General features: G+C 46.2%; 8 pseudogenes; all 8 read right to left on the bottom strand.

Annotated features, from left to right (window-relative positions):
• Positions 1-961: 961 nt before the first annotated feature.
• LOC143931507 (5S ribosomal RNA) lies at positions 962-1081 on the bottom strand (annotated as a pseudogene).
• Positions 1082-7789: 6708 nt separating this feature from the next.
• LOC143932267 (5S ribosomal RNA) lies at positions 7790-7908 on the bottom strand (annotated as a pseudogene).
• A 103-nt stretch (positions 7909-8011) lies between these two features.
• Positions 8012-8130, bottom strand: LOC143931254 (5S ribosomal RNA; annotated as a pseudogene).
• A 323-nt stretch (positions 8131-8453) lies between these two features.
• LOC143931663 (5S ribosomal RNA) lies at positions 8454-8572 on the bottom strand (annotated as a pseudogene).
• A 99-nt stretch (positions 8573-8671) lies between these two features.
• LOC143931950 (5S ribosomal RNA) lies at positions 8672-8790 on the bottom strand (annotated as a pseudogene).
• Positions 8791-22758: 13968 nt separating this feature from the next.
• Positions 22759-22877, bottom strand: LOC143932089 (5S ribosomal RNA; annotated as a pseudogene).
• A 58-nt stretch (positions 22878-22935) lies between these two features.
• LOC143931506 (5S ribosomal RNA) lies at positions 22936-23055 on the bottom strand (annotated as a pseudogene).
• Positions 23056-26785: 3730 nt separating this feature from the next.
• LOC143931557 (5S ribosomal RNA) lies at positions 26786-26904 on the bottom strand (annotated as a pseudogene).
• Between the last annotated feature and the right edge of the window lie 527 nt (positions 26905-27431).

Here is a 27431-nt window from a genome sequence, read left to right as displayed (position 1 = left end):
TGCCCCAGCTTGGTGGACTTCTGGACAGAGATCCGATGCATAACACAAAAATTCACAGACTTCTCCATCCAGGAAGAGGCTGCATTCTTTCTCTTGCACCATTCACAGATTCCCATTAAGAAGTACAAAAAAATCTATTTTACAGCATGTGATAAATGCGGCGAAATCCTGCATCCCTCTCTATTGGAAAAAATGTTCCCCCCCTTTCATTACTCACTGGCTTAGGAAAATAGAGGACATTAAAAAAAATGGAGGACTTGATCCTCACATCACAAGGTAAACAAGAATTTTTTAAACAAACCTGGGACATCTGGAATACCTTTATATTCTCGCTGGAAGGATGTCGCCTGCTATCGCCTTAGTGCTCTGAGCTTTCCTTGACTGGCCCCTTGGACAGTGGCTGCCATCGTGTCTCGTCCCCTCTTCTCCTTTTCTGATCTTTCAACCGTTCTCTTTTCTGCCTTCCTCCCCTAACTCTCACCCCCTCCACCCCCTCTCTCTTTTGGAAAGAGTGGAAAATTGGGAATGACGGCCCCACACCCCCCTCTGGATGGATTATGCCGGAGGGACCTGGGGTTTGTGTGACCCTGGATCTTGGTACAGAAGGCAGACTCACAGTTGCGAATATACCTGTATCAAGTATTGTTCAGCTGCTTTTTGCTCTGTATTTCTTTGTTGCATTATGTACTCGGGGGACCGTCTTCCCCTATTTGGAGAAAAAATTATATTTGACCAAAAAAAAGAAGCGTACGACACCTGGTATTCCCAGGCGGTCTCCCATCCAGGCATTAACCAGGCCCGACCCTGCTTAGCCTCCAAGATCAGATGAGATGGAACAGATTCAGGGTGATGTGGCCGTAGCCAATATCTTCAGGCACTCTCAACTCTCTTGACAAACACCAAGATGGTCACCTTGGAAACAAGCGGAAAAAAATAGGTCAACGGCAACAACATAAAAAGAAGCCTACGGCATCTGGAAATCCCAGGCGGTCTCCCATCCAGGTACTAAACTGGTCCCAACCCTGCTTAGCCTCTGAGATCAGATGAGATTGGGCTCTTTCAGGGTGGTGTGGCCGTAGGAGATTTCTTCAGGCACTCTCAACCTTGACTAACGCCAATACGGTCACCTTGGGAAACAAACAAAAATACCAAGTCAACGCCAACAACATGAGAAGAAGTCTACAGCACCTAGTATTCCCAGGTGGTCTCCCATCCAGGTATTAACAAGGCCCGACCCTTTTTAGTCTCTGAGATCAGACAAGATCTGGTGCTTTCAGGGTTATGTGGCCATAGGCGAGCTCTTCAGGCACTCTCAACCCTCTTGACAAACACCAAGATGGTCACCTTGGTAAACAAACAAAAAAAAAAAAACAAGTCAACGCCAACAACATAAAAAGAAGCCTTCAGCACCTAGTATTCCCAGGTGGTCTCCAATCCAGGTACTAGCAAGGCCCGACCCTGTTTAGCCTCTGAGATCAGAGGAGATCGGGCGCTTTCAGGCTTATGTACCCATAGGCAATCTCTTTGGGCACTCTCAACCCTCTTGACAAATGCCAAGATAGTCACCTTGGGAAACAAGCGAAAAAAAAACAGGTCAATGTCAACAACATAAAAAGAAGACTACGGCACCTGGTATTCCATAGCCATCTCCCATCCAGGGACTAACTAGGCCCAACCCTTTTTTATCCTCAGAGATGAGAAGAGATAGGGCTCTTTCAGGGTGATGCTGTTTTAAGCTAACTCTTTGGGCACTCTCAACCCTCTTGACAAATGCCAAGATGGTCACCTTGGGAAACAAGCGAAAAAAAAAAAAAAAGAATCAACGCCAACAACATAAAAAGAAGCCTACAATAACTGGTATTCCCAGGTGGTCTCCCATCCAGGTACTAACCAGGCCTGACTCTTCTTAGCCTCCAAGATCAGACGAGATTGGGTGCTTACAGAGTGCTCGGACACTTTCCCCATCACTATTGGGACGAGGCAGGGGTGCCCTCTGTCTCCCCTATTTTTTATTCTGACACTGGAACCACTTATGTGTCACGTTCGGAATGACCCGAATATTACTGGCATATCCAAACCCTCGGCACACCACAAAATTGCGGCGTACGCTGACGATCTAATTTTTTTCCTCTCCAATCCACACATTTCGCTTCCCAATATACTCACGGCTCTCCGGCGATACGGCAGCCTATCAAACTATAAAATCAATTGCACCGTCGGCTGTATTGAATATATGGGTCCCGGATGGTGAGGCCAAGAGGCTACACTCCGCTTTTCCATTCTACTGAGCTGAAAAATCTATACGTTACCTGGGCGTTGACATCGCAGCGGATTTGCCGCAATTGTACCAGCTTAATTTTGTCCCTCTCCTGAATAGACTGAAATCTGATTTGGGAAACTGGCATGCTTTAACACTGACCTGGTTCGGGCGCTGTAATGCATTCAAAATGACGGCCCTCCCGCGGATCTTATACTTGTTCCAGACATTACCGATCCGGTTACCCCCAATTTTTTTCAGACAACTGCAGGTGCTGCTCCGGGACTTTATTTGGTTGCGCAAACCGCCCAGAGCCCGTTTGCAATTGCTTGCCAGACCAAAGGACAAGGGGGGTCTGGGTCTCCCAGATCTGAGACAATACAACAGAGCGACTCTGCTAGCGAGAGTCGTTGATTGGCATTGTAATGGCCCACACAAGCAGTGGGTGGAGATGGAGATTGAGGATGGATCCATTCCCCTATTGACCTCCCCGTGGCTCCTGTCCACCCTACCAAAAGACCTCAGAGATCACCCCGTAGTGGGAGCTACGTTGGCTGTTGTGCAGAGGTTGTTCCGCTGCACACACACATTGCTCCCCTGCCGTCACCAATGACTCCGGTTATAGGTAATCCAGACTTCCCACCGGGATTTACCAACAAGAAACTGCGACAGTTGACAGTGGTGGGGAAACAGCGTCTGGGAGATGTGTGGCCCTCGGGAGGGCTCCCGACCACGCAAACTGTCGCCGAGCTTTCTGACCCTCCGCTTGACTTGTTTAATGCTTATCAACTTTGTCACTTTCTTCTGGCCATACAAAGGGCCCCCTACACTCCTAGAGACCTGACGCCCTATGAATCCATCTGTCACAAAAAGGAACCTGTGCGACACACCCTTTCCCTCCTCTACAACCTATTAAGTAGTCAGGAGGAGGAGTCGACCCCACCATTTATCCACAAATGGGAGAGGGACTTTGGCATCACATTTACCCCACAACAGATAGGGAAGATCCTGACATTAGTACATAAAGCTTCCATCGCAAACCAATATCAAGAATCGGGATACAAGATAGTCTCACGCTGGTATAGAGTCCCATATCTTCTGAATAAAATTAATAGATCGATTCCGGATGTTTGTTGGAGGTGCAATTCAGATACGGGGACCATGGGACACATTTTCTGGGCATACCCGGCCTTGAGGAACTTTTGGGTGGAGGTGACCGGGACGATAAAAACTCTCAGAAATGTAGATATCGCAGACAACCCAGCAGCGTGCCTTCTACACTTGACCGAACAGCCTGTTCGAAAATACAAGAAAACCCTCACGATGCAACTCCTGAACGCCGCCCGGGCCTGCATTTCCACACTGTGGAGGCAGCCTCAGCCCCCATCCAAGGTGCTGTGGTATTCCAAAGTCAATCATATTCTCCGGATGGAAGAATTGACCGCCACCCTTCACAACACTGAAGAGGCATTTAGTGTTACATGGAGGCCCTGGAGGTATTTTACTGGTACTTGAGACTACATTCGGGAGGTGAGCAGCGCCCCTGTCCCAGAAAACGACTGAACATCTAACGTTTACCTACGTAGGCCAAGTCTGCCCTGGGTGGCATTCCCCCCCCCCCCCTCCCTTTTTGTCTTTATTTTTCTTTTTTTCCCCGCTGCCATCCCCCCCCCCCCTCCTCTCTCTCCGTCTTTGCACTCTCTTCTTCCCCCGTCCTCCCTTTTCACTATGCCTTGTCTCCTTACTAGCCTTTGGGACCCAGAAGAACCCCAGGGTTCTGGACACGACCGGCTCATATTTTACTCTGGTTCACATAGGTCATGATAAGCTGGCTCGCTGTGGTCCCAGTTGTTCTCCATGATTACATTTGTCCGAACGGAGCTGCATGTCGGAGGTGGGGTTTCTCTCTTTTCTGCATGAAACTCCAGGACTCCCCTTGAGAACCCAGAGTTATTTGGCTGCCTATTTTTTGTTACCATGTAATTGTGACCCTGGGTCATGCTGTATGGTTGACTGCTATATTTATGTTGTTCTACTTATACTTAATAAAACAATAAAACAAAAAAAAATAAAAATAAGTCAATGCCAACAACTTAAAAAAAAAGCCTATGGCATCGAGAAATCCCAGTCGGTCTCCCATCCAGGTACTAACCAGGTCCCAACCCTGCTTAGCCTCTGAGATCAAATGAGATTTGGCTCTTTCAGGGTGATGCAGCCATAGTAGATTTTTTCAGGCACGCTCAACCCTCTTGACAAACGCCAAGATGGTCACCTTGGGAAATAAACAAAAAAAACAAGTCAACGCCAACAACATAAAAAGAAGCCTACCGCACCTAGTATTTCCAGGCAGTCTCCCATCCAGGTATTAACAAGGCGCGACCCTTTCTAGCCTCTGAGATCAGCAGAGATTGGGCGCTTTCAGGGTGATGTGCCCATAGGCAATCTCTTTGGGCACTCTCATCCCTCTTGAAAAATGCCAAGATAGTCACCCTGGGAAACAAGCAAAAAAAAACAGGTCAACGCCAACAACATAAAAAGAAGAATACGGCACCTGGTATTCCAAGGCCATCTCCCATTCAAGTACTAACTAGGCCCAACCCTTCTTAGCCTCTGAGATCAGAAGAGATAGGGTGCTTTCAGGGTGATGAGGCTGTAAGCGATCTCTTTAGGCACTCTCAACCCCTGGTATTCCCAAGCTGTCTCCCATCCAGGTACTAACTAGGCCCATCGCTGCTTAGCCTCCGAGATCAGATGAGATTGGGCTCTTTCAGGGTGATTTGGCCGTAGGCACGCTCTTTGGGCACTCTGAAGCCTCTTGACAAAGGCCAAGATGGTCACCTTGGGAAACAAGCTAAAAAAAACAGGTCAAAGCCAACAACATATAAAGAAGCCTACGGCATCCAGTATTCCCAGGCGATCTCCCAATCAAGACACTAACCAGACCAGATCCTTCTATGGCACCTGGTCTTCCCAGGCAGTCTCTCATCCAGGTACTAACCAGGCCTGATGCTGCTTAGCCTCTGAAATCAGACGAGATCGGGTGCTTTCAGGTTGATGTGGCCGTAAGCGTTCTCTCCAAGACACGCCCAACCCTCTTGACAAACGCCAAGATGGTCGCCTTGAGAAACAAGCAAAAAAAACAGGTCAAAGCCAACAACATAAAAAGAAGCCTATGGGCTTACAGCGGACCTTAAAAGATGGGACCCACTAGCTCTGTCATGGTTCGGACGCTGTAATGTGTTGAAGATGAACGCGATGCCACGACTTCTGTATCTACTACAAGCCTTACCTATCAAAATACCCCAGACTTTCTTTCATGCGGTTCGCTCAATCTTTATCAAGTTCCTCTGGCGCAGAAAACATATGCGTATTGGTAGGGCAATGCTATTGTGACCGAAATTGCGGGGAGGTATTGGCTTCCCGGACCCTGCTCTATATTACACAGCGACGCACATGACACCGGTGGTTGACTGGTGCCGGTGTTCTGCCATATACTGTCCGGCCATGATATAGTGTCCGCGCCGTACTGCGCATGCGCAGTACGGAGCAGACGAAGCTTCGGAAAATCTCTGAAGCTGAACGGCGCCTGCGCGGTGAGTGGAGGTGGTAGCCCCACCATCCAAGCGGACATAGGGTTGTGAATATTAGAGGGCCCCTCGCAGGCGAGCTTCGCTCGCCACGCTTCGGGCTTGGCCTCGCTGCACTCGGCTCTTTAATATTCTTACTCTATGTCCACTTGGATAGTGGGGATAGAACCTGGACTCAGTGCGCAGGCGCCGTTCATGCTCGGCAATTTTAGGAATCTGTGTTGCTGTGTACTGAGCATGCGCAGTACATAGCGGACACTATCCGATGGGGGACCATATGTGATAAGACACCGGCATGGGGAACTGAAGCTATGGGTCAAGCTAGAGCAGGAGATGGCGTGGGTTCCACTGGCTTGTCTGCCTTGGGCGGGGAGGCCATTGGAGCCCTGTGTGACTACTCACCCGTTAATTGGCCCCTCGCTCGCCGAGATGGATAGTTTTTTTCACCTTTCCCACCTGACTAACTTCCCTTCTCCTATGACCCCAATTATTGGACATCCTAGATTCCCTCCGGGCCTGTCTGACCAGGCCTTTACCAGGCAAACCCCGAAAGGGCTTCTGAGAGCAGCCCTATTTCTTGGACCCACGGGCTTGATTCCCATGGGGACCATACTGCTAGAGCAAGTACCTGTTGCATTGGATAGCTGGAGAGCTAGACAGCTAATCCATTTCCTTGGATCACTACCTAACCAGTCGTTCTTCTCTAGACAATTCCACCCCTTTGAGGAACTTTGCCTGGATGATGGCCCAATTCGTGGTTCCCTCTCTAGGTCCTACCAAATCCTGACAGGCGCACAATCCTCCACGGATCCACCCTTCCTAGCTAAATGGAAAAGAGACTTACAAACTACATTCTCCAAACCACAGAAGGACAGAATACTCTTTTTCGCCCATAAGTCGTCACTCTGCAGTAAATATCAGGAGATCTCATATAAGCTGATCACACGCTGGTATCGTACACCGGTGGTGTTGTACAAAATATTCCCCGGTCAATCTGACCGCTGCTGTCGCTGTGGGCAACAGGCTGGCACCATTCTCCACCCTTTCTGGGAATGCCCTAAATTACAAACATTCTGGCAGCCTGTCCTGAGACTCATCCACAAGTTCACAGACATTTCCTTAGCCAATGATCCCGCAGCAGTTCTTCTCAATCTAAGCGTTATCATAAGTCCTTACTTAAACATCTCCTCAATGCAGCTAGGGCCTGCATCCCAAGTCAGTGGAAAGAGCAATCTGCTCCAATGGTGACCCAGTGGTTCGCAAGGGTAAATGATATTGAACGAATGGAAGACCTGACTGCCACAATGAGGGATAAAATGGAGGAGCATGGGAACAGATGGTTCTACTGGACCCAGTTTCGCTTTTCGGAAGAATACCTCCATGAGACATAGTAAGCTCATGGTGATCGTTGGAGATCGCTGTTCCAAACGTTTGACAGCTGATGAGCTGGTGAGCCGAGGGCGTCTCTTGCTCCCTGGGAGGGGACCCCACCCTATCCACTCTACCCACGACACCCCCTTACCCCTTCTTTTCCTTTTCTGCAATTTCCTTCCCCAATCTTCTCTTTCCCCTTCTCCCTCCTTTCAGTTCTACTATTTCCCTTCTTAACTCAAAAAAGGGAAAAGAAAATGGTATGTTCCGACCCCATTTGACTACTACACAATACTCTTCCCCTATCTATGGATATCTAAACTCTTCGAGGGTAGCAGGGCTAGTATCAATAATATTTTAAGTGGTAGAGGATCCCAATGAGATGGAGCTTTAATCTCATCTTGATATGACCGCAAAGCTGTACACGTGCTATTCTCCTCGGACTTCTTACCATTGGCTCTGATATCCATGCAATATGATCGTTTGTTTGTAACTATTTGTATCACACATTCTGTGAAGTTGCCTTTGCATTGTATGTCGCATACTACTAAATAAAAAAAAAAAAAAAAAAAGAAGCCTATGGCACCTGGTATTCCCAGGCGGTCTCCCATCCAGGTACTAACCAGGCCCGACACTGTTTAGCATCCGAGATCAGACGAGATTGGGCGCTTTCAGGGTGATGGGGCCGTAGGTGATCTCATCGGGCACTCTCAACCCTCATGACAAACGCCAAAATGGTCACCTTGGGAAACAAGTGAAAAAAAAAAAACAGGTCAAGGCCAACAACATAAAAATAAGCCTACAGCACCTAGTATTCCCAGGTGGTCTCCAATCCAGGTACTAGCAAGGCCCAACCCTGTTTAGCTTCTGAGATCAGAGGAGATCGGGCGCTTTCAGGGTTATGTGCCCATAGGCAATCTCTTTGGGCATTCTCAACCCTCTTGACAAATGCCAAGATAGTCACCTTGAGATACAAGCGAAAAAAAACAGGTCAATGTCAACAACATAAAAAGAAGAATACGGCACCTGGTATTCCAACGCCATCTCCCCTCCAGGTACTAACTAGGCCCAATCCTTCTTAGCCTCAGAGAAGAGAAGAGATAGGGCTCTTTCAGGGTGATGCTGCTGTAAGCGATCTCTTTGGGCACTCTCAACCCTCTTGACAAATGCCAAGATGGTCACCTTGGGAAACAAGCAAAAAAACAAAACTACGAATCAACGCCAACAACATAAAAAGAAGCCTACAATAACTGGTATTCCCAGGTGGTCTCCCATCCAGGTACTAACCAGGCCCGACTCTTCTTAGCCTCCAAGATCAGACGAGATTGGGTGCTTTCAGAGTGATGTGGCCATAGGCAATCTCTTCAGGCACTCTCAACCCTCTTGACAAACACTAAGATGGTCACTTTGGGAAACAAGCGAAAAAAAACAGGTCAACGCCAACAACATAAAAAGAAGTCTACGACACCTGATATTCCCAGGCGGTCTCCCATCCAGGTACTAACAAGGCCCGACTCTTCTTAGCCTCCAACATCAAACGAGATCGGGTGCTTTCAGGGTGATGTGCCCGTAGGCAATCTCTTCAGGCACTTTCAACCCTCTTGACAAACGCCAAGATGGTCACCTTGGGAAACAAGCAAAAAAAATAAAAATAAGTTGGAAGCTAGAGACAATACGCCCCGAGTCCTCAATTTAATCCATGCGGCGCATGTACAGGGAAGGCCCTTGCTTATGTTGTCAACGGACGCGGAGAAGGCCTTTGACAGGGTGGCCTGGCACTTTATGCAGGCCACCCTGGAACATATAGGTCTTGGCCCCAACATGATGATGTCACTTTACTCCACACCGTCGGCAGCGGTACGGGTGAACGAGTGGTGCTCGGACTCTTTCCCCATCACTAATGGGATGAGGCAGGGGTGCCATCTGTCTCCCCTAATTTTTATTCTGACACTGGAACCACTTATGTGTCACGTTCGGAATTACCCAAATATTACTGGCATATCCAAACCCTCGGCACACCACAAAATTGCGGCGTACGCTGATGTTATAATTTTTTCCGTCTCCAATCCACACATTTTGCTTCCCAATATACTTGCGTCTCTCCAGCGATACGGCAGCCTATCAAACTATAAAATCAATTGCGCCAAGTCAGCTGTATTGAATATATCGGTCCCGGATGGTGAGGCCAAGAGGCTCCGCTCCGCTTTTCCATTCTACTGGGCTGAAAAATCTATACGTTACCTGGGCGTTGACATCGCAGCGGATTTAGCGCAATTGTACCCGCTTAATTTTGTCCCTCTCCTGAATAGACTGAAATCTGATTTGGGAAACTGGCATGCTTTAACACTGACCTGGTTCGGGCGCTGTAATGCATTCAAAATGACGGCCCTCCCGCGGATCTTATACATGTTCCAGACATTACCGATCCGGTTACCCCCAATTTTTTTCAGACAACTGCAGGTGCTGCTCCGGGACTTTATTTGGGCGCGTAAACCGCCCAGAGCCCGTTTACAATTGCTTGTCAGACCAAAGGACAAGGGGGGTCTGGGTCTCCCAGATCTCAGACAATACTACAGAGTGACTCTGCTAGCGAGAGTCGTTGATTGGCATTGTAATGGCCCACACAAGCAGTGGGTGGAGATGGAGATTGAGGATGGATCCATTCCCCTCCCCGTGGCTCCTGTCCACCCTACCAAAAGACCTCAGAGGTCACCCCGTAGTGGGAGCTACGTTGGCTGTTGTGCGGAGGTTGTTCCGCTGCACACACATTGCTCCCCTGCCGTCACCAATGACTCCAGTTATAGGTAATTCAGACTTCCCATCGGGATTTACCAACAAGAAACTGCAACAGTTGACAGTGGTGGGGAAACAGCGTCTGGGAGAGGTGTGGCCCTCCGGAGGGCTCCCGACCACACAAACTGTCACCGAGCTTTCTGACCCTCCGCTTGACTTGTTTAGTGCTTATCAACTTCGTCACTTTCTTCTGGCCATACAAAGGGCCCCCTACACTCCTAGAGTCCTGACGCCCTATGAATCCATCTGTCACAAAAGGGAACCTGTGCGACACACCCTCTCCCTCCTGTACAACCTATTGAGTAGTCAGGAGGAGGAGTCGACCCCCACCATTTATCCACAAATGGGAGAGGGACTTAGGCATCATATTTACCCCACAACAGATAGGGAAGATCCTGACAATAGTACATAAAGCTTCCATCGCAAACCAATATCAAGAATCAGGATACAAGATAGTCTCACGCTGGTATAGAGTCCCATACCTTCTGAATAAAATGAATAGATCGATTCCGGATGTTTGTTGGAGGTGCAATTCAGATACAGGGAAAAAAGGGGAAACATTTTCTGGGCATGCCCGGCCTTGAGGAACTTTTGGGTGGAGGTGACCGGGACGATAAAAACTCTCAGAAATGTAGATATCGCAGACAACCCAGCAGCGTGCCTTCTACACTTGACCGGACAGCCTGTTCGAAAATACAAAAAAACCCTCACGATGCAACTCCTGAACGCCACCCGGGCCGGCATTCCCACACTGTGGAGGCAGCCTCAGCCCCCATCCAAGGAGCTGTGGTATTCCAAAGTCAATCATATTCTCCGGATGGAAGATTTGACCGCCACCCTTCACAACACTGAAGAGGCATTTAGTGTTACATGGAGGCCCTGGAGGTATTTTACTGGTACTTGAGACTACATTCGGGAGGTGAGCAGCGCCCCTTTTTAGGCTTTTAGGCTCTTTCAGGGTGATTTGGCTGTAGGCACTCTCTTTGGGCACTCTGAAGCCTCTTGACAAGAGCCAAGATGGTCACCTTGGGAAACAAGCTAAAAAAAACAGGTCAAAGCCAACAACATAAAAAGAAGCCTACGGCATCCAGTATTCCCAGGCGATCTCCCAATCAAGACACTAACCAGACCAGATCCTTCTATGGCACCTGGTCTTCCCAGGCAGTCTCCCATCCAGGTACTAACTAGGCCTGACGCTGCTTAGCCTCTGAAATCAGACGAGATTGGGTGCTTTCAGGTTGATGTGGCCATAAGCGTTCTCTTCAAGACACGCCCAACCCTGTTGACAAACGCCAAGATGGTCGCCTTGAGAAACAAGGAAAAAAAACAGGTCAAAGCCAACAACATAAAAAGAAGCCTATGGGCTTACATCGGACCTTAAAAGATGGGACCCACTAGCTCTGTCATGGTTCAGATGCTGTAATGTGTTGAAGATGAACGCAATGCCACGACTTCTGTACCTACTACAAGCCTTACCTATCAAAATACCCCAGACTTTCTTTCATGCGGTTCGCTCAATCTTTATCAAGTTCCTCTGGCGCGGAAAACATATGCGTATTGGTAGGGCAATGCTATTGCGACCGAAATTGCGGGGAGGTATTGGCTTCCCGGACCCTGCTCTATATTAGACAGCGATGCACATGACACCGGTGGTTGACTGGTGCAGGTGTTCTGCCATATACTGTCCGGCCATGATATAGTGTCCGCGATGTACTGCGCATGCGCAATACGGAGCAGACGAAGCTTCGGAAAATCTCCGAAGCTGAACGGCGCCTGCGCGGTGAGTTGAGGTGGTAGCCCCACCATCCAAGCGGACATAGGGTTTTGAATATTAGAGGGCCCCTCGCAGGCGAGCTTGGCTCGCCACGCTTCGGGCTCGGCCTCGCTGCGCTCGGCTCTTTTATATTCTGACTCTATGTCCACTTGGATAGTGGGGATAGAACCTGGACTCAGTGCGCAGGCGCCGTTCATGCTCGGCAATTTTCGGAATCTGTGTTGCTGTGTACTGCGCATGCGGAAGTTAGAGTGGGTGTTGTGTGCCTCCTGCACAGTATACACCTTATTGCTGGTGTTCTGTTTCTGTAATACAGGAACCTAGCACTGTTACAGTGCTAGGGTGTACAGAGAAGCTGGTATATATGGAAGACCACAGCATACAGAAGAAAGGCTAGTGAATACAGAATACAGACTCGTGTATGCAGATAGGCTTGAGTATGCTAGAGTAAACAATGAGGCTGGGGTACACAGAGAGGCTAGTTTAAAGAGAAGCTAGATGTTAGTGTATATAGAGAGGTTAGTGTATAGAGAGAGTCGAGTGTATACAGATAGGACAATGCATATAGAGAGACTAGTGTATACAGAAAACAGGCTTGGGTATATATCCAAGCTGACAGTGTATACAGAAGACTGGGTAGTGTATACAGAGAGTCTAGTGGGTACAGAAGACAGGCTGGTGTATTCTAGCTAGTTTTTACAGTCTAGAGTATACAGAAGACAGGCTGTGGTATACAAAGGGTTTAGTGTATTACAGAGATGCAGGGGTGTACAGAGAAGCTAGTATATATAGAAGACTACAGCATACAGAAGAAAGGCTAGTGAATACAGAATAAAGGCTGGAGGAGAGGCTAGTGAATGCAGAACACTATCTAGGGTATATAGAGAGGCTAGATTATACAGAGAGGCTAGTGCATAGAGTGAAGCTATTGTATATAGAAGCCTGGTTAGTGTATACAGAGAAGCTAGTGTGTACAGAAGAAAGGCTAGACAGGCTATGAAGAGAGACATGTTTTTACAGAAGACAGTTTGGGGTATACAGAGATGCTAGTTTATACAGAGAGACTAATGTATACAGAAGACAGGCTAGGGCATATAGAAGACAGAAGACGGGCTAGTGTATTCAGAACATAGGCTAGTGTATATCGAAGACAGGCTATTGTATGCAGAAGACCGGCTAGTGTAAACATGCTGGTGTATATAGAGAGGCTAGTGAATTTAGAGGGTAGGCTAAGTGATAACAGAAGACAATCTGGGCTATACAGAGACATTTCATCATTTCATCTAGCTCACATCTCTAATGGAGTATGTCTCATTGCCATGTTATGCCTTTTCATTCTTATAGATAACTACACGATTTTAATCATCCACATCAAGCATGCAATAAAACTATCATACATCAAAATAAACCATGTACTCTTTTGCTCTATTTTGCATATTTGTAATTCTCCACATCAACTGTCACATTGAGTATGTGACAGTCCTGACACACCATCCTGACTTATTTTTCTTTATTTCTTATTAGAAATAGAGAGTACTATCTCAAAATCCGGTTAAATCTATTCACTTCGATGAGTTCTACCGCTACTTGTACGTTAATGCAAAATGTTCACAAAACCATCCATTTGCTACCAGACATGCTGCACATACTAAGAGTAATGTAACTATCGCTCGCTAACGATGTAAACAGTTTTATTGCTTTTCTGACATTAACCGAGTATCTCTGACATTAACTGAGTATCTCTCTGCACTATGATCTTAATAATAATAATAGGATTGTGTAATGCAAAGATCAACTAGTCTAATATAAGCTTTCTCATTGGTACCGGCATATCCTTTAAATTTCGACTAACGCAACTATTTCTCGGCAATATACAAGCTAAGCTTTCAATCTCTTACCTTTGAACAGCGATACTTCCTCCCTACAATATTAAGCCATTTAAATGTCCTATTGGTCGCCTATATTATACAACTCTCTGAAAAGCCTATATGTAGAGAATAAAACTAGTCTTACATCTTAATAAAACAGTTTTATTGCTCAACCAGTATCAGCTGTCATGACAAATAAACGCTTCCACTGTTTGACTCTATTTTCTGTATTACTTCTTTTTCTCCACCTTAACTGTCACAGTTAAAACACAGTGACAAAACATTTCTTTTTACCGCAGCAAAATGTGAGAAAAGCAGTGTAAGCCGTCTTTCTGCCATATGCTTCAGAAAATTAATGTACCGCTTTTAAATCCATATCAATTCCACATAACCGTGAACCGTCTTACAATTTTAATATTTACTGATAGCAATTACTGATATTAAATTATGACTATACCAGTGGAAAAGGACCGCGTAATGGAACTGTGAAATTAATCATAATCTCAGCGTTAACTTAGCTGATAAATTTACGATTTACTCAACGATTTACTCAACGATTTAAACTTAGATTTTTTTCATTCTAAGTCTATTTAATCTTAAATAATTTATACTATATTCTACTGTACTCTTAAATTATGTACTGTTGTTCTGTATTTTAGCCGTGCTCAATTTCGTTTTATGTTGCAACCATCGAATCTCATTGCTATTCCGACATTCTGCCTTAAGAGTAATGCAACCATCTCTCGCTACCTCTATGCAATAGGATTCTCTTTCTAAATCTATTTTGTGTATTACTTCCTCTCCACATTAACTGTTAACCATTTGTAACACATAACACTTGCAACACGTTTTTTAACAGCAGCAAAATGTGAGAAAAGCAGTGGGACGGTTTACTTGATTGAGAAGTGGTTGCAGTAGCAAAGCATAGCAATACAGTTTGATTACATTAATAACACATAATGCAACTATTTTACATTCACATCATGCATACATCCTAATGTGAGCTGTCTATCACTATTAATGTTCATGGTTACTGATACATTATGCCAATAACCAGTGGAAACGGAAAACAATCATTGTAAGCCGTCTTCGTGCGTAGCAAAATTAATGGAACGATTTACACGTTGGAATTTTCAAGCTACGTCAATTTACTCTTAAAATACCCTTTAGCTGCTTAGCTCACACTTTGCTGTATGTAGCCGCGTTTACATGTAAGTAACCAATAGGGATTGACATTTCATGTCCATCTCACATCTCTAATGCAATTTGTCTCCTTGCCATGTCATACTTTGCCAGTTATTATACTTTCTCATCCGATAGAAACCTAGTCGTTGCTGATATTTCATGATTACAGCAATCATCCCATCTAATTGCTATTCCGACATTCTGCCATGGTATTACTTTGCAACGCTCTATTGAACAATGTAAAGGTAAGCTATATATTTTGTGTATTTCCACTTAAACTCGACCTGTAGTTTGCTATGTCTAAATCCAAGTTACCTACTCACCTTTATTACGTATACTGCTAATTTTAGGATAATACAAAACCATCTTATTGCTTCTTTACACGCTGCACATATTAAGAGTAATACAATGCTACCGATGTGAACAGTTTAATTGCTCTTCTCACATTTAGCTGGTATCTCTCTGCTATAGGAAACTGAATTTGTACCACAACGATCACTCATCTAATATCAGTCCACTCAGTGCTGCCGGGATAACTTTTACATTTATTAGTACTGAAATTATTTCTCAGTCATTTTGGATCTACTGCAACTAACGCTTCCGATCTCTTTTAAACTGCAATTTTCAAAATTTCTGCAATATTAAGTAATATTTAGCTGCTTAGCTCACACTTTGCTGTATGTAGCCGCGTTAACTGTATTAATGGTTACATGTAAATAACCAATGGGGAATGACATTTCATGTCTACCTCACATCTCTAATGCAATTTGTCTCTTTGCAATTGTCATACTTTGCCAGTTATTATACTTACTCATCCTTAAAGACACGTAAGAATCCTGAAAAACGATAGAAACCTCGTCACGTCGTTGCTGATATTTCATGATTACAGCAATCATCTCATCTAATTGATATTCCAACATTCTTCTTTGGTATTACTTTGCAACGCTCTATTGAACAATGTAAAGGTAAGCTAGATATTTTGTGTATTTCCACTTAAACTCGACTTTTATATACTGTCTCAATATTATCCGTTCTAATTTTGCTAAATTAGATTGTAGAGTTTGCTATGTCTAAATCCAGGTTACCTACTGACCTTTATTACGTATACTGCTAATTTTAGGGTAATACAAAACCATCTTATTGCTTTTTTGCACGCTGCACATATTAAGAGTAATGCAATGCTACCGTGAACAGTTTAATTGCTCGTCTCACATTTAGCTGGTATCTCTCTGCTATAGATAACTTTCGACTGCAATACCTAATCTCTGCTATTGCACAATATTTAGCTGCTTAGCTCACACTTTGCTGTACGTAGCCGTGGGGATTGGCATTTCATCTCTAATTCATATTCACATTTCTAATGCAGTTTGTCTTTTTGCCATGTCATCCTCTGTTAGTTATTATGCTTTCTCATCCTTGTGCTATATTTGGGGTATATTCACTACATGATTGAAGACACGTAATGAACCTGATTGATAAAAACCTACACACGTCGTTGCTGTTATTTCGTGTATTTCCATTTAAACCCGACCTGTATATACTGTCTCAATATTAATTTTAGAGTTATTTTGCTATATTTATTATTAGTATGAACAGATTACTATCTCTAAATCCTGGTAAACCAGCTCACACTAAACCATCTAATTTCTACCTTACACGCAGCACATATTAACATATTAACATTTAGCCGGTATCTCTCTGCAATAGTAAACGAAATGTGTAGATCACTCATCTAATATCGTCTTTTTAGTGCTACCGGAACAACTTTTAAATTTAGAGTAATGCAACGATTTCTCAGTTTTATGAAGCTACTGCAACTAACGTTTTGGATCTCTCTCCTGATAAATTACGCTCTGCATTATTAAGCCATGTAAATTGTCCTATTTGTCTGCTAACAATGTTATGTATAATAATACAAATCTTTCAAAAGCAATATCGTCTCTATCACTTAGCACTCTTTTGCTCTATTTTGTATAGTTGTAGTTCTCCACATTAACTGTCACATTGATATCACCACTGACAACACATCACTTTTTAACAGCACCAAAATATGAAAAAAGCACTTTACATGTTTCAGAAGTAGTTGCATTAGCAAAAAATAAAGTCCTGTCTTCTTTACACGCTAGCTTTTCTGTATACATTAATCTCTCTGTGTACACCAGCCACTCAATATAGACTGTCTTCTGTATACACGTGCCCGTAATCTATATACACTAGCCTGCCTTATTTTTACAATAGTTTCGGTGTCCCAGCCTCTCTGCATACACTAGCCTGTCTTTGGTACAAATTAGCTTCTCTGTAGCCGGTCTTCTGTATACACGAGCTTCACTGTCTACTCTTGGTTGTCTTTTGTATACACTAGCATCTCTTTATACATTAGCTCTCTGTATACCCAAGCTTCTCTGTATACACTAGTCCACCGGTATACACTAGCAAGTCTGCATACACTAGCCTCTCTTTGTAACCCAACTTCTCTCTCTGTATACCTTAGCCTCCATCTCTGCATACCCAGGACGTTCTTCTCTATAATCTAGCCTATGTGTATACACTAGCCAGTCTTCTGTAGACATTAGCCTCCCTGTATAAACTAGCTGGTCTACTGTATACACTAGTCCGTCTGTATACACTAGCAAGCTTGCATACACTAGCCTCTCTGTGTAACCACGCCTCCATCTCTGCATACCCAGGACGTTCTTCTCTATAATCTAGCCTATTTGTATACACTAGTCTGTCTTTTGTACACATTAGCCTCTCTGTATAAACTAGCCGGTCCTCTGTATACACTAGCAAGTATGCGTACCCTAGCCTCTCTCTCTGTATACCTTAGCCTCCATCTCTGCATACCCAGGACGTTCTTCTGTATAATCTAGCCTATCTGTATAATGTAGCCTATCTGTATACACTAGCCTGTCTTTTGTACACATTTGCCTCTCTGTATAAACTAACCGGTCTTCTGTATATACTAGTCCGCCTGTATACAACTAGCAAGTCTGTGTAACCAAGCCTCTCTCTCTGCATACCCTAGCCTCCATCTCTTGCATAACCAGGACCTTCTTCTGTATAATCTAGCCTATCTGTATACACTAGCCTGTCTTTTGTACACATTAGCCTCTCTGTATAAACTAGCCGGTCTACTGTATACACTAGTCCATCTGTAAACACTAGCAAGTCTGCATACTCCTGCCTCTCTGTGTAACCCAGCCTATCTCTCTCTCTCTCTCTGTATACCCTAGCCTCCATCTCTGCATACCCAGGACGTTCTTCTGTATAATCTAGCCTATCTGTATAAACTAGCCTGTCTTTTGTACACATTAGCCTCTCTGTATAAACTAGCTGGTCTTCTGTATATACTAGTCCGTCTGTATACACTAGCAAGTCTGCATACTCTAGCCTCTCTGTGTAACACAGTCTCTCTCTCTGTATACCCTAGCCTCCATCTCTGCATACCCAGGACGTTCTTCTGTATAATCTAGCCTATCTATATACACTAGCCTGTGTTTTGTACACTTTAGCCTCTCTGTATAAACTAGCCCGTCTTCTGCATACACGAGTTTCTCTGTATACCCTTGGATGTCTTTTGTATACACTAGCTGCTCTTTATACATTAGCTCTCTGTATACCCAAGCCTCTCTGTATACACTCGTCCGTCTGTATACACTAGCAAGTCTGCATACACCAGCCTCTCTGTGTAACCCAGCCTCTCTCTCTGCATACCCAAGATGTTCTTCTCTATAATCTAGCCTATTTGTATACACTAGCCTGTCTTTTGCACACATTAGCCTCCCTATATAAACTAGCCGGTCTTCTGTATACACTAGTCCGTCTGTATACACTAGCAAGTATGCATACTCTAGCCTCTCTCTCTGTATACCATATCCTCCATCTCTGCATACCCAGGACCTTCTTCTGTATAATCTAGCCTATCTGTATACACTAGTGTATACAGACAGACTAGTGTAGGACCAACTAATGTGTACAAAAGACAGGCTAATGTATACAGATAGGCTAGATTATACAGAAGAACGTCCTGGGTATGCAGAGCGCTCAGCTTCAAGGTATGGCCAACGTGAGTAATATGAGGGACACTCCTCACCCCCGCCCCCACTTACCAGATCTGACTTTCATCCCCTTGCCCTCTCTGCCCCGGTCATCTGGTGGCAGTTTTATGCACTCCCTGGCCCCCACCCATTCATAATCCTTACCGACCTTTACTTCCGCTGCTCACAGGAACACACTGGATGACTTGTCTAATTAACCAACTTGTACAAGACACCGCTATCCTCCTGTCTGACACCGGTCCCCCTTGGAGGCTTTACCCCTCACTGTTTGGGTGGTCCCTGCCTCTCCCTGGATGCTCCACATATACCACAACGACATTGTCAGAGGGGCACCACTTGACAGGACACAGGGCTGTCATGCCGGTGGCATCTCCCATTGGAGGAAGGGATGATGGCCCCAACCCCTTGGCAGCAGGTTCTTTCATGTACAGACCAGGGCGGCTCATCTTCCCTTCTGGAGTCTTGACCTTAGATGGGGGAGTTGCACTTTGGGGGGTCTGAGTGATACCTAGTGCACTGTACTGGAAGGGCTAGACATTCCCGCATATGTGTCCCCTCCCCCTGGTTGCGCCCCTCGCCCCCCCTCTGGCTCCCACCTACTCTTTGCCGACATTGCCTTCTGCAGCTTTCGGGGACCCTGATGACTTATTTATTGAGCCTATTGGTACAAGACACTGCTTCCCTCCAGTGTGACTCTGGACCCCCCTGGAGGATTTACCCCTTACTGGATGCTCTACACAGCCCCCGATGGCGATGCAGGAGAGACACTAATTGGCGGGCCCCAGGACTGCTGCTCGGATGAAGTCTCCCGTTGGATGGAGGGATGGTGGCCCCAGCCATTTGCCTGACGGATTTTCCATGCACCGACCAGGGCTGCTCCTCTTTCATCTTGATGTGGTGACCATGGAGGGGAGGAGTTTAAATTTTTTGGGGTCCGGGTGTTTGCTGGTGGGAGTGCGCTAAAGGACTTGACATATCCGCATGTTTGTCCCCTCTCCCCTGTTTCCCCCCTCCCTTTCCCCCCCTTCCCACCCTTCCCTCCTTTACCTCCCCCTTTCCCCCCTTTCACTCCCCCTTTCCCCCCTTCCACTCCCCCCTCCCCCCCTTCCCTGCCCCTTTTCCCCCCGGGGCGTGGGCGGGGGAGAGGGGGTAAGGAGAGGACAATCTGCCAAAGGGAGAAATGCATTTGTTCGGTGACTGCATGTACTTTAGGGGTATGGGACGGGGGTCGTGGATCCCATTCTGTGATGCCTTTTCTGTTGCTACGGGCTCCCTCATGCATGCCTATGTTTAGGGCGAGCCGAGGAGACCCCTCAGTGCTGACAGTTATATGCTCTACCTCTGTTTTGGTTATACTATTGTTTTTTGGTTCTATGATGTTACTGATTGTCTTTTATTTGCATACTGGTATCAGACGTGACATTTACCACTGCCGGGACTGGGGGGACTAGGATTCGGGGGCTCCCTCTTGACCTGTCTACCCACCAACCCAAGTAGGACAGCGCTTTAAACCCAGTGTACATCTGGTAAGCGCTATAGCATAATTGTGCTGTTTTAGTATACCCTTCCTGTACTGTTGAGTGCGGACAACCCTTAATTTCCCTCTCCCCCTGGGGTTGAAGTGCCCAGCCTTTTTTTCCCTTTATCTTTCCTTCCATTTGCCCTTCCTTTCTCCCCCTTAGTTCCCGCCATGCATTACCTACCCAAAACCTACCTTGGTTCAACTTTCTTTGCTTTTCTCTGACGTCCCCCTCCCCCTCCCAGAGGAGCGATGGCAGACTCAGTCAAGGTCACCTCTCTAAACGTTAAGGGACTGAACTCCCCTGAAAAACGGTGGATCCTCCTGTGAGAACTGAAGACTTCCTGTACTGATGTGGCCTTTATACAAGAAACACATTTTAAAAATACTAGCCTCCCCTTTCTATGGTCGAGATCCTTCCCTAAGGTCTACCACTCTACTAACCCCTCCTCTAAGACCAAGGGAGTCTCCATTCTGATCTCTAGCAGGCTCCCCTGGGTTCTCCAGGATTCTTTGGTGGACCCTGGGGGCCGATATCTTTTTCTTAGGGGCCACATTGGAGAGCGCCTTTTTACATTTGCCACTGTGTACGCTCCCAATGATCACCAAGACACGTTCCTCAGAACTACCCTGCACAGATTATGTGACTTTCGGGAGGGCCAGTTGATATTAGGTGGGGACTTTAATGTCCCCTTTCGCCATCGGTTGACACTTCTGCCTCTTTCTCCTCGCTCCTCATTTCCTCTAGAAAGCGGATTACTAAGTGTTTACTGAATGACCAATTAGTTGATGTCTGGCGTCTGCAACACTCTGGGGAAAGGGACTACTCTTTTTGCTCTTCCCCTCACAAATCATACTTGAGGATAGACTTCTTCTTGATTCCACATGACCAACTGCACTTGGTGAGCTCTTCCTCCATCGGCCATATTACTTGGTCCGACCACACTCCTGGGGCGCGTATTGGACTGGAATCGAAACAAACTTTCTAAGTTCACTCCCGAATTCCGCTAAGAAGTGCCATGTGGTGCTATAAGTATTTACCCACAGAATTTATGTCACATCCCACTATAGGGGCTTAGTTGAAAGTCAGTCACCTGATCGCTACCCAAAACACACTCACGTCTTTGACTTCCCCCCTATTCCCTATACGTGGCCATCCAACCTTTGAACTGGGGACCCACTTAGAAATTCCAACCTAGACAATGCGTCTAAATTTGTCATTGATGGAAAATCAACCCTAACAGATCCGACAGGGCTTTTCCAACTGCCTTTTTGGAGAGCGGCGCAACGACATCATTTTCTCCATTCCATCCCCAATCCTCAAACGTTTGCGCGCCCTCAGACGGAGTTTGAGACTCTATGCAGGAGCGAAGGCCCTTTGGCCCACATTCTCTCTCAAACAGATTACCCACACTTAACCTGTCTGTCCAACTGGGAAAAGGACCTTAATTGCTCATTTTCCCCAGCACAGAGACAACTCATTATCACTTTGGCTCTCAAAATGTCGCTGTGCACGAAGATACAGAAGACGAATTTTAAACTTCTCACCAGGTGGTATTTGACACCATCAAAGCTGCAGAAATGTTTCCCCTCTTCCTCGAACATATGCTGGAGGTGTGGAGAAGAAGAGGGCACGTTGCTGCACATTTTTTGGTCCTGCCCCAGCTTGGTGGACTTCTGGACAGAGATCCGATGCATAACACAAAAATTCACAGACTTCTCCATCCAGGAAGAGGCTGCATTCTTTTTCTTGCACCATTCACAGATTCCCATTAAGAAGTACAAAAAAATCAATTTCACGGCATGTGATAAATGCGGCGAAATCCTGCATCCCTCTCTATTGGAAAAAATGTTCCCCCCCTTTCATTACTCAAGAAGAATTTTTTAAACAAACCTGAGACATCTGGAATACCTTTATAATCTTGCTGGAAGGATGCGCCTGCTATCGCCTTAGTGCTCTGAGCTTTCCTTGACTGGCCCCTTGGACATCGTGTCTCGTCCCCTCTTCTCCTTTTCTCATCTTTCAATCCTTCTCTTTTCTGCCTTCCTCCCCTATCTCTCACCCCCTCCACCCCCTCTCTCTTTTGGAAAAAGTGGAAAATTGGGAATGACGGCCCCACACCCCCCTCTGGATGGATTATGCTGGAGGGACCTGGGGTTTGTGTGACCCTAGATCTTGGTACAGTACTTTATCCGTGCCTCGAATCATTGTGATTGATGGAAGGCAGACTCACAGTTGCGAATATACCTGTATCAAGTATTGTTCAGCTGCTTTTTGCTCTGTATTTCTCTGTTGCATTATGTACTTCCCTATTGGATAAAAAATTATATTTGAAAAAAAAAAGAAGCCTACGACACCTGGTATTCCCAGGAGGTCTCCCATCCAGGCATTAACCAGGCCCGCCCCTGCTTAGCCTCCAAGATCAGATGAGATGGAACAGATTCAGGGTGATGTGGCTGTAGGCACTCTCAACTCTCTTGACAAACACTAAGATGGTCACCTTGGAAACAAGCGGAAAAAATAGCCTACGGCATCTGGAAATCCCAGGCGGTCTCCCATCCAGGTACTAAACTGGTCCCAACCCTGCTTAGCCTCTGAGATCAGATGAGATTGGGCTCTTTCAGGGTGGTGTGGCCGTAGGAGATTTCTTCAGGCACTCTCAACCTTGACTAACGCCAATATGGTCACCTTGGGAAACAAACAAAAAAATCAAGTCAACGCCAACAACATAAAAAGAAGCCTTCAGCACCTAGTATTCCCAGGTGGTCTCCAATCCAGGTACTAGCAAGGCCCGACCCTGTTTAGCCTCTGAGATCAGAGGAGATCGGGCGCTTTTAGGCTTATGTGCCCATAGGCAATCTCTTTGGGCACTCTCAACCCTCTTGACAAATGCCAAGATAGTCACCTTGGGAAACAAGCGAAAAAAAAACAGATCAATGTCAACAACATAAAAAGAAGACTACGGCAGATGGTATTCCAAAGCCATCTCCCATCCAGGGACTAACTAGGCCCAACCCTTCTTAGCCTCAGAGATGAGAAGAGATAGGGCTCTTTCAGGGTGATGCTGCTGTAAGCGAACTCTTTGGGCACTCTCAACCCTCTTGACAAATGCCAAGATGGTCACCTTGGGAAACAAGCGAAAAAAAAAAAACGAATCTTGGACTGTTTCCCCATCACTAATGGGACGAGGCAGGGGTGCCCTCTGTCTCCCCTAATTTTTATTCTGACACTGGAACCACTTATGTGTCACGTTCGGAATGACCCGAATATTACTGCCATATCCAAACCCTCAGCACACCACAAAATTGCGGCGTGCGCTGACAATCTAATTTTTTTCGTCTCCAATCCACACATTTCGCTTCCCAATATACTCGCGGCTCTCCGGCGATACGGCAGCCTATCAAACAATAAAATCAACTGCACCGTCGGCTGTATTGAATATATCGGTCCCGGATGGTGAGGCCAAGAGGCTACGCTCCGCTTTTCCATTCTACTGAGCTGAAAAATCTATACGTTACCTGGGCGTTGACATCGCAGCGGATTTGGCGCAATTGTACCCGCTTAATTTTGTCCCTCTCCTGAATAGACTGAAATCTGATTTGGGAAACTGGCATGCTTTAAAACTGACCTGGTTCGGGCGCTGTAATGCATTCAAAATGACAGCCCTCCCGCGGATCTTATACTTGTTCCAGACATTACCGATCCGGTTACCCACAATTTTTTTCAGACAACTGCAGGTGCTGCTCCGGGACTTTATTTGGGCGCACAAACCGCCCAGAGCCCGTTTGCAATTGCTTGCCAGACCAAAGGACAAGGGGGGTCTGGGTCTCCCAGATCTCAGACAATACTACAGAGTGACTCTGCTAGCGAGAGTCGTTGATTGGCATTGTAATGGCCCACACAAGCAGTGGGTGGAGATGGAGATTGAGGATGGATCCATTCCCCTATTGACCTCCCCGTGGCTCCTGTCTTCCCTACCAAAAGACCTCAGAGATCACCCCGTAGTGGGAGCTACGTTGGCTGTTGTGCGGAGGTTGTTCCGCTGCACACACATTGCTCCCCTGCCGTCACCAATGACTCCGGTTATAGGTAATCCAGACTTCCCACCGGGATTTACCAACAAGAAACTGCGACAGTTGACAGTGGTGGGGAAACAGCCTCTGGGAGAGGTGTGGTCCTCGGGAGGGCTCCCGACCACGCAAACTGTCGCCGAGCTTTCTGACCCTCCGCTTGACTTGTTTAGTGCTTATCAACTTTGTCCCTTTCTTCTGGCCATACAAAGGGCCCCCTACACTCCTAGAGACCTGACGCCCTATGAATCCATATGTCACAAAAAGGAACCTGTGCGACACACCCTCTCCCTCCTGTACAACCTATTAAGTAGTCAGGAGGAGGAGTCGACCCCACCATTTATCCACAAATGGGAGAGGGACTTTGGCATCACATTTACCCCACAACAGATAGGGAAGATCCTGACATTAGTACATAAAGCTTCCATCGCAAACCAATATCAAGAATCAGGATACAAGATAGTCTCACGCTGGTGTAGAGTCCCATATCTTCTGAATAAAATGAATAGATCGATCCCAGATGTTTGTTGGAGGTGCAATTCAGATACGGGGACCATGGGACACATTTTCTGGGCATGCCCGGCCTTGACGAACTTTTGGGTGGAGGTGACCGGGACGATAAAAACTCTCAGAAATGTAGATATCGCAGACAACCCAGCAGCGTGCCTTCTACACTTGACCGACCAGCCTGAGCCCCCATCCAAGGTGCTGTGGTATTCCAAAGTCAATCATATTCTCCGGATGGAAGAATTGACCGCCACCCTTCACAACACTGAAGAGGCATTTAGTGTTACATGGAGGCCCTGCAGGTATTTTACTGGTACTTGAGACTACATTCGGGAGGTGAGCAGCGCCCCTGTCCCAGAAAAAGACTGAACATCTAACGTTTACCTACGTAGGCCATGTCTGCCCTGGGTGGCATTCCCCCCCCCCTCCCTTTTTGTCTTTATTTTTCTTTTTTTCCCCGCCGCCATCCCCCCCCCTCCTCTCTCTCCGTCTTTGCACTCTCTTCTTCCCCCGTCCTCCCTTTTGACTATGCCTTGTCTCCTTACTAGCCTTTGGGACCCAGAAGAACCCCAGGGTTCTGGACACGACTGGCTCATATTTTTCTCTGGTTCACATAGGTCATGATAAGCTGGCTCGCTGTGGTCCCAGTTGTTCTCCATGATTACATTTGTCCGAACGGAGCTGCATTAGTTATACTGTACTACATGTCGGAGGTGGGGTTTCTCTCTTTTCTGCATGAAACTCTAGGACTCCCCTCTGAGAACCCAGAGTTATTTTGCTTCCTATTTTTTGTTACCATGTAATTGTGACCCTGGGTCATGCTGTATGGTTGACTGTTATATTTATGTTGTTCTACTTATACTTAATAAAAGAATAAAACAATAAAAAAAAATAAGTCAATGCCAACAACTTAAAAAAAAAGCCTATGGCATCGAGAAATCCCAGGCGGTCTCCCATCCAGGTACTAACCAGGTCCCAACCCTGCATAGCCTCTGAGATCAAATGAGATTTGGCTCTTTCAGGGTGATGCAGCCATAGTAGATTTTTTCAGGCACGCTCAACCCTCTTGACAAACGCCAAGATGGTCACCTTGGGAAACAAACAAAAAAAACAAGTCAACGCCAACAACATAAAAAGAAGCCTACCGCACCTAGTATTTCCAGGCGGTCTCCCATCCAGGTATTAACAAGGCGCGACCCTTTCTAGCCTCTGAGATCAGCGGAGATTGGGCGCTTTCAGGGTGATGTGCCCATAGGAAATCTCTTTGGGCACTCTCATCCCTCTTGAAAAGTGCCAAGATAGTCACCCTGGGAAACAAGCGAAAAAAAACAGGTCAACGCCAACAACATAAAAAGAAGAATACGGCACCTGGTATTCCAAGGCCATCTCCCATTCAAGTACTAACTAGGCCCAACCCTTCTTAGCCTCTGAGATCAGAAGAGATAGGGTGCTTTCAGGGTGATGAGGCTGTAAGCGATCTCTTTAGGCACTCTCAACCCTCTTGACAAATGCCAAGATAGTCACCTTGAGATACAAGCGAAAAAAAACAGGTCAATGTCAACAACATAAAAAGAAGAATACGGCACCTGGTATTCCAACGCCATCTCCCATCCAGGTACTAACTAGGCCCAACCCTTCTTAGCCTCAGAGAAGAGAAGAGATAGGGCTCTTTCAGGGTGATGCTGCTGTAAGCGATCTCTTTGGGCACTCTCAACCCTCTTGACAAATGCCAAGATGGTCACCTTGGGAAACAAGCAAAAAAAAAAAATGAATCAACGCCAACAACATAAAAAGAAGCCTACAATCACTGGTATTTCCAGGTGGTCTCCCATCCAGGTACTAACCAGGCCCGACTCTTCTTAGCCTCCAAAATCACATGAGATTGGGTGCTTTCAGAGTGATGTGGCCATAGGCAATCTCTTCAGGCACTCTCAACCCTCTTGACAAACACCAAGATGGTCACTTTGGGAAACAAGCAAAAAAAAACAGGTCAACGTCAACAACATAAAAAGAAGTCTATGACACCTGGTATTCCCAGGCAGTCTCCCATCCAGGTACTAACAAGGCCCGACTCTTCTTAGCCTCCAACATCAAACGAGATCGGGTGCTTTCAGGGTGATGTGCCCATAGGCAATCTCTTCAGGCACTTTGACAATCGCCAAGATTGTCACCTTGGGAAACAAGCAAAAAAAATAAAAATAAGTCGGAAGCTAGAGACAATACGGCCCGAGTCCTCAATTTAATCCATGCGGCGCATGTACAGGGAAGGCCCTTGCTTATGTTGTCAACGGACGCGGAGAAGGCCTTTGACAGGGTGGCCTGGCACTTTATGCAGGCCACCCTGGAACATATAGATAGGTCTTGGCCCCAACATGATGATGTCGCTTTACTCCACACCGTCGGCAGCGGTACGGGTGAACGAGTGGTGCTCGGACTCTTTC

This window comes from Lithobates pipiens, unplaced genomic scaffold (assembly GCF_037356315.1).
Source record: "Lithobates pipiens isolate NorthernLeopardFrog02 unplaced genomic scaffold, aLitPip1_a1.2 Scaffold_25, whole genome shotgun sequence".
Lineage (NCBI taxonomy): Eukaryota > Metazoa > Chordata > Amphibia > Anura > Ranidae > Lithobates > Lithobates pipiens.
The sequence above is the reverse complement of the archived record's forward strand: the minus strand, read 5'-3'. Positions and strand labels throughout refer to the sequence as shown.